The sequence below is a fragment of the Camellia sinensis genome, chromosome 4 (assembly GCF_055761805.1).
Source record: "Camellia sinensis isolate YWXY chromosome 4, ASM5576180v1, whole genome shotgun sequence".
Lineage (NCBI taxonomy): Eukaryota > Viridiplantae > Streptophyta > Magnoliopsida > Ericales > Theaceae > Camellia > Camellia sinensis.
The window spans coordinates 216,004,639-216,013,284 of record NC_138964.1 but is presented as its reverse complement, the minus strand read 5'-3'; the positions used below and the strand labels follow the sequence as shown (position 1 = coordinate 216,013,284).

Below are 8,646 nucleotides of genomic sequence, written 5' to 3'. Positions count from 1 at the left end.
TTTCTTTTAAAAAATTAAAAAATCACCCCAAACGAATTTTTTAACCAAAGCTAAAATAGTCAAAATGTTAAAAAGTCAAAAAAACTAACCCTCATGCCAAATGACAAATCCAAATAATATGACCTATTGAAAAATAAATATATGTTATAAACTAATTAAAATATAAGTACTTGAAAAGAGTGTTTAAAAAAAAATTTTTAATAAATTTCTCTATATATAATAATTATAGCATTAATATTATTTTTTGATACTATGAATTGTTTGTTTTTATTTTAACTTGGACTTTCAATAAGGAAAACGAGCAGCATCAGCATCAATTCACATCACGTGAGGATCTTGACGTTTATAAGTGATAGGTCCCACGTAATTTATGTGGACATGCCAAATAGGCATTTGGTCATCTCCTTGGTAGTTTATCCAGGGCCTATAGCATTATTGTTAAAATTATATGTTGTCAAACACAATGAGACTCATTTAATAAAAAAAATTCTTAGAAATTGTTTCATATTAGTACTGCCAAATCAGTCTCTGTGCTTTGCTTCATTATAGGCTTATTACTCCTACATCCCAACCCCTCCTACATTGATAGTATGTAGTTGTAAGAATTTGATGAAGTTTTGCTTTTATTTTGTTCATCTTAGTATTCTATTTAGGGTAATTCTTTTGTTAGTTAATCCTGAGTTGGTCTTGTGAACTAGTGTAGTTGCCTATGTGTTTATCAATTTTGGTAAGTTATATGTTCCATATTTTTATTCTCCAATTTGTGCACAGTGAATCATTTTTAAAATTTGAATCTATCTAATTTGCCTAATTTTGTTTATACTTCCATATTTTTATAATATAATGTCCTTTTGCCGTTGTCTTTTTTGGTTGCGTCACAGGGTAATTGGTAGTGATATTGAGGACGTCCTGCAGAGCCTGCCTATTCGATGATTTTCTTAATTACCCGATGTTGTTTTTTTGAGGCCTGAAGTTGTTGGGGACTGTTCATATAACTTAAAGAATGACCCAGTTCAAGTTTTTCAACATTGTTTTATAGGAATTTTATTGTTTTTGTGGTCCATACTTTAGAAAGTTATAATTTTATTTATATGCCTGGATTTATTTGGAGACCTTTTAATTTATAGGTGTTGGCTCTGTTTTGGGAGTGTTAGGGGACGGGGTAGATGGGAGTGTTAGGTGACGGGATAGGTCTAGATTAACGTTGGCTAGTGTTGTAAATAGAGATTTGGATCTACTTAATTTGACTAACGAAATGGCCTTTGATAGGGTCGTGTAGAGAAGAAGGGTTCATGTAACCGACCCTATTTGATGGGACTTAAGGCTTGGTTTGGCTCTGTTTTGGAATTACTGTTGTGTTGGATTGGTAGCTATATTTATATATATATATATTTGAAGCATGTTAAGGACTTCATTCATATTTAATTGGGTTATTCATGACTTCTCAGGGTATGGAATTGAGCTACGTTCTTTGTTTAGTTGTTAAATTAAATAAAGCAGTTAGACCTTTCTATCTTAGGGGTGCAACATACCCAGTAAATCGAAAAATTGAACCAATCTAACCTCTTTGGGTTGGTTTGGTTCGGTTTTTGAGTGTATCGGTTTTGTTTGATTTCTAAGTGTATTGGTTTGGTTCTGGATCTTGAAATCATCAACTCGATAAGATTAGATTGATCTTGGTTTAAGTGTTGCTCAAATCAAACCAACATGAGAACTGAACCAATTTTTTATATAATTCTATGTATATTGATTTTGTTTCATCTATTTTGTCTATTACAATAGGTTTGATTGTATATTTAATTTTTTACCTAAAAGTAATCTTATTGAATTTATTTTGTATTACTTGCATTTAAGCTTGAGATGGATTTCACTAAACAAAGAATGTATCTCAATTCCATAGTTCTTGGTCTTTAAAGACTTGTTTATTTTAATTATTTTTTATTTTTTTATTTATAGTTGAATGTCAAGCCAACTCGAACTATATTGAGTTGGGTTGGGTTCGTTTTAGTGGATGATTTCAAAATTTTAAAATTGATCTTGACTGTTGATTTCAAATTTAGTACAACTCGAATCAAATCAACTTATGGACACTCCTAATCTATTTTGCTTAATTCTTGATATTGACAAGTGTGATTTTTTTTTTCTTTCTTTTTTGCATAATAAATTTTAATCAAAATTTTGAATTAATTCCTTGACCAATATTTTTGGAGCAACGATGTATACAGATAAGATATTAAAATATAGGACATATTAGAGCAAAAAAAAATTCAAAAAATTAATAAAAATTGTAGGAAAAAATAACAAGAAAAATAAAATTTTGACTGAGTCAACCAGTTAAGCGAGTTTTTAAAAATTTTCTTGTATACTTATTCATGCAACACTTCAAATGTGATCAACTATGCATCTCCTCTTTTGGAACATTCAAACCTTTCTTGACATTGTCCTGAAATTTGCACTATTTCAGCTTCTCTCAGTTGGAGAGAAGTCAGGCCTCGTCCAGTATGGCTTGGTGGGCCACCTTTGAGCCCACATCGATTATGTCTTCTAAAATTCTTTTATCTTTGTGATTCAACAACACTGTTCATAGTGCGGTTGCAAGTCCATATCAGTAGATTAATGAAAGGCAAGGGGTATTGATCATGCTTCCACTTGACTTGACTAAGAAAGTATTTTTTTGTACATGTAAGTAGATGCGAGTATGTGATATAGAAAAAGAGAGGATTTTCATATATCAACAAAGAAAAGCTCAAGTAACAAATTTCTAGAGAAGAAAAAAAGAAAAGAAGTTAAGATTGCTGAAGCTATCCTGCAAATGCTACTAGTGATCACATAGAAGGCATTTTGCATGATGCTGCTCCAAGAGGTTCACCTTGATCATTATAGGTGAAGTGGAGCTCTCCTTGGAACTCAACAACTTGACGGCTGGAAGATAGCACAAATGGGATATCACCATTTCCATCATATAATATCCTTGCGTACTCATCATCGTTGCCCATTTGTAATTGGTGCTCTGTGTCTTCCCCGTCAATTTTAGACATTAGAATTCTTTTCCACCAATTCTTTAAATACCGAAGAACAAAGGAGGATTCCAAGTGCAGTGGGAGAAGAGGACTGCGTATGAGCTAACCGGGAATTTCCTTTCAAGCACTTCTTGCTTTTGAGGAAAGTTCAAGTCATCTCTAGACTGAAATTATTGGCATTGAACAAGAAGGATTGGGATTCCTCTCCTGAAGTGAAGAGGATGGGACTGACTGAGATTCTGTGTTTGTCTGTTTTTCTTGCACAGCAACTGGAGTGTATGAACTCAGGTCAAAGTTGGTCACAGCATTGATGCCTCTGTATTCAATTGCTGCAATGTCATAAGCACGAGCAGCCTCCTCCTGGGTGCCTGTAACGAGAGATGTGCCACATGGGTAAGCAAACACTAGCTTATACTGTTGCATTGTTAATCCATGGATTTTGGTTAAATATGTTGGTGTATTGTATCCATTCTAGACTTGGATGTAATATTTATTTCCAAAGACTCTTCCTATCCTAGCTTCCCATCTTCCATTGTGGTGGTGCCTGTATTTTGTCCCCAAAACATTAGTTTTAGAATAATCTGCTTCCTCATCAGTAATAAATATATGTCGGTTCATCACTATTTATAGAAGGAAAAAGAATACCCATACCTCGCAACTCCTCTGTACTTTGATACGCCTCTTGAAAAGCCACTGCTCTTTCTATAACAAAGGATTAAAAAAAAAAAAAAAAAAAAACTTAGGTATTTAAGCAGAATATCCATGAACAAACTTGATTAAAAATCAGATGAGATATTTGAATTCATACCTTCTTAAAGAGGCTAGGTACTCCTCTTTTGTTACGGTTTGCATTATCTCAATCTCTTTCTCGTAAGCAGACACTTGTGTAAAATTTCAAAAGTGTTCAACTAAAAGTAATATTTCATATTGTTAAAATCCACCCACTACACCACTATCACCTCACCTACTCCACTAAACCTAACCCACTACACCACTACCACCTCCACTTCACCTACTCCACTAAACCTAACCCACTACACCACTACCACCTCACCTACTCCACTAAACCTAACCCACTACACCACTACCACCTCCACTTCACCTACTCCACCTACCACCTACTACCACCTACTCTTCTATATATAGGAATCATTGTAACATTCAATATATCAATTAATCAATAATACATCAATTTTAACTTGGTATCAGAGCAGGTTTAGAACCTAGTATTTTCGCTTCACCGGCGGGCGGCAACCTCACCTTGGCCGTCCGCCGGACCTCAACCTAATCCGCCAGAATTTTCTACACATACCTTGAAATATATTTGAGTCCACCACCACTGCCCCTCCTCTCACAGTTGAACCTCTTGTTTGTTGGACTTGGCTCACCACCAGGTGTGAGCTTGTCCTGTGCTAGATCCGTCATAATTCCACTTTGGAAGCTTCTTGGGGTCACTCACAGGTCCAGCAAGAGTCCTTGCTTTGCTTCTGAGGTCCATGCCAGCACCACCAATCCATATGTACTCAGCAATCACCTTCTTCTCTGACCATACGGACTATGCAATCGACCATGCCCTTGAACTTCCGATGAGGCTCTGCGACTATGTTGATGTTGCTCTCTTGGGTCTGCAATATAACCTTCGTTCTCTCGATTGGGGCCGTAATCGTGTGCACCACGCCTCCCATCAACGCTCCTGCAATCAAATCCCTGTGGAAATTCGTCAGCCAATTGTACGGCTCTGGTTTTGGGTTTGACTTTGATTCAGAATCACTGCTCTCCTCTCTCTTGCTGGTTTTATGTTTGGCAAACTCATCCAATTGCTGTGACATAAAATGCCTCTGGACAACATCCATTAGTTGTTCTTTAGATGGGTTGGGGATGGCATCCACAAGGTTGAAGTGTCGCCAATATCTCCATAATGCAGTCATCTCCTTCTCTAAGGTCAACCTTCGTAGACCCTCAAGGAGTACATACAGATCCCTTTGCCGGAACAGTATACCAGTCCACAGCAGCCGCCGCAACCTGATCTACTAACCTTCACTGCGTCTTTGTTCGTTGGCTTCTTCAGCTCCGGACACACCAACACCGCGACCCGAGCCGTCGCTTGCTCATGCCGTCGCCCGACCAGTTCGCCAACTTCAACATTTGCTCACTCTTCTTAATCTCTCTCTTCTTGGTCTTGGACTCTCTCTCTCTCTCTCTCTCCTATCATACATAGAAGGAGATGACAGACAGCAAGAGAGAGCACATGCATATGTGTGTTGTTCTTCTCTCTCCATGTGACCCACCCACTGTGAAAGGTCACCCAATGCACACCATCATTCAACACGATCCCCGAAGACATCATGTTGTTCCCCACTTTTTTTATTATATATATATATATATATATATCTCTTTTTATTATATTATATTAAAAAAAAAAAAAAATCCGTTTGATTTCCAACTCCATTATTTTTATTTATTTTTTCCAAATCACTTTCCTTATTTCCCCCATCTTTCATTTTTTATTTCAAATATATTTTTCTTATTTTTTCTTTATTTTTCTTTCACATTATTTTTAATCTTTTTCCAATTCCATTCATACCATATCGCTTTGCACACCAAACCATATTTTATTCATCTCAGGATTCCACCCCGATCACAATTTTACACTTACACAAAAAAAAAAAAAAAAAAAAACAACAACACCAACAGCTTTGTTTTCTTTTCTACAGTCGGCCATCACTTCTTCGCCTATGCCGCCGGCCTTTTCTTCTTGCCTCCGTCCTGGGCGGCCCTTGACGGTGCTGCCTCCGTGTTTTCCAATCCGCTAAGCAAGTTGCCTCCTCCCTGCTCCTCCACTGCAGCATATGGCGGCCCTCCAAATCGGAACATCACGGTGGCCTTCCGCTTCAGTTCCTTATTTTCCGCCTTTAGCACACTTATCTCTGCTCGCGCATCCTTATACATGCGTTGGAGCAGAGCCAGCTGGGCGTTTAACTGCTGCACCTCATTTGTCCTACTCTGCAGCCGGTTCGACAAATTTGTAACCGCAGTCATGGTTTCCACACATGACTTCAATGTATACTGATTGGCCTCCACATCCGACTGCACTGCCATTCTTTGCTCCACAGACCGCATAGGAAAGTTCAACGGAGCAAACTCCGGGGCACTTGGTTGAGGTTCCAGTGCCACCGCACCAGTTATCTCTCTTGTTGACTCGTTGAGGTCGGGAAAGAGAGTGAGCAGACCGCGAGAAGACGAAGCCATTTTTCTGGGCAACAGAGTGTTACAGAGTATCTTTCTCAGCAAAACGAAAAAATTTTCAGAGGTTTCTCTCAGTTTTTCTGTCTCAGCTTCTACCTCAGCCTCAGCCTCTGTCTTGGTTAAATAGCCGAGGCAGCCACGCGTATCGCGCGCCACTTGACGCCAGACGACAAACGGGCGCGCCAGCCAAGGCACTCACGTGCCTCGCCATCATGTCTGGCACGCCTTTTTATGGATTGGGCACGCCTTTTGATGGCACGCCTTTTGAAAGATTGGGCACACCTTTTGAGGGTGCGACTTTTTAGGGGTCCGACAAGACTCTGTAAACTGTCCCGACATTGATTCCGGTTAACTCCTTTATGGGTCCGACAAGACTCTATAAACTGTCCCGACATTAATTCCGGTTAGCTCCTTCATGGGTCCGACAAGACTCTGTAAACTGTCCCGACATTGATTCCGGTTAGTTTCTACAAGGGTCCAGCAAGACTCCGTAAACTGTCACCACAACTGTCACAACATTGTCTGCTACAACGGTCCGACATGACCCCATAAACTGTCTTCTACATCGGTCTGACACCGCCATCCAGTGTCCTCTACACCGTTATGACACCACCATACAGTGTCCTCTACATGGTTATGACACCCCCATACAGTGTCCTCTACAACGTTATGACACCACCAATGGTCTGACACGACCATACAGTGTCTCTTATCCTCTTTTATTTTTATGTATTTTCTTGTTTTGTTACTCTCTCCAAACTCAAGTTGGTTAGTTCCTATCCCCCTTGAGTTTGCGGGGCTGTTAAAATCCACCCACTACACCACTACCACCTCACCTACTCCACTAAACCTAACCCACTACACCACTACCACCTCCACTTCACCTACTCCACTAAACCTAACCCACTACACCACTACCACCTCACCTACTCCACTAAACCTAACCCACTACACCACTACCACCTCCACTTCACCTACTCCACTAAACCTAACCCACTACACCACTACCACCTCACCTACTCCACTAAACCTAACCCACTACACCACTACCACCTCCACTTCACCTACTCCACCTACCACCTACTACCACCTACTCTTCTATATATAGGAATCATTGTAACATTCAATATATCAATCAATCAATAATACATCAATTTTAACTCATATAGATGGAAAACGTGTATATTGCAAACAATCTCATATTTATTCACAACTGATGGTATACAGGGAAATTGGTGAAAGTTGATGTCCAGCAATACTCAAGTGCAGCTAAATCATATGCTCTTGCTGCTGATTCTTCTTCATCATAAGCTCCTGAGAGATTTGAGGAGATGTGTTTTTTAGTTTAATGTAAAATAAAAGACAAAAAATAGTCCAAAACTCCTGGTAACAAAGAGCACTCAACAAGATAAACTGTCCATCCGAAAGTTCCATTTCAAAGTGCCAGACCGCAGAAACAAAGCGAAAAATCTCAAATTAGGTACAAGATTTTCAATATAAAAAATGAATTAAGTGTTAGGCATAGCGAACAATGAACACTGTCTACCTTGTTTCCCTTTCTTCTTCTGTGTAACATTCCAAGAAAGTTTATCCCACAAGTGAGCTTCGAATCACCCTGTCCATTTATGCCTGCTGACACTGCAAAACTTTGAACTTCTCTTCTCTATGGTAGGGGCAGAAGCTTGATAAACTTGCTGCTGTGGCTTTATTTGTTGATTGTCACTTGGGTCTCTGTGCTGGGGCTTAGCTCCTAAATTGTACGTGAGCTACCTCATGCAGCTCTTCCTAAGAACTTGAAGTCCCATCTCTCTAAATAGAAAAAAACAAATGCATTTACATTTGATTCACATAATTCACCTTTTGTTATTTTTGTCTTGAGAATCTGAATTTTAAAAAACATTAAACACTAAAATTGATGATTTTTTTTTCTTCTAAATCACTCATTATTTGCATACTATTTTATTTTGTGGAAATAACTGCACAGTGGTGCAGTAAAAAAGATGCAAAATCATGAAAAAAATAATATTTCAATTATTAAAATTCATAAATTTTTTTATTAATTTATATTAACTTTTTTACTGCACGACTGTGCAGTTGTTTTCCTTTTTATTTTTTCATGCAAAAATAAATACAAATTCAAAAACATTTTTTTAAATATTTATTTCCACCAAATTAAATTTTACTAATATTTGAAAAAACAAAAACAAAAACAAAAAATGAAATCAAACAGCAACACGGTTTGTTTGTGCCTGTTTGGTTCAGCTTAAAAGCTGCTTATTTCAACTTTCAGCTTAATTTAAGCTATTTTGATGTGTTTGGTTTAGCTTAACAATGCAGCTTATAACTTTTTGTAAGTCAGAAATCAGCTTATTCTTTGAGT

At 38.0% G+C, this 8,646-nt stretch overlaps 1 pseudogene; it reads right to left on the bottom strand.

The window, feature by feature from the left end:
- Window positions 1–2,386: 2,386 nt before the first annotated feature.
- Window positions 2,387–3,942, bottom strand: LOC114312883 (uncharacterized; annotated as a pseudogene).
- Between the last annotated feature and the right edge of the window lie 4,704 nt (window positions 3,943–8,646).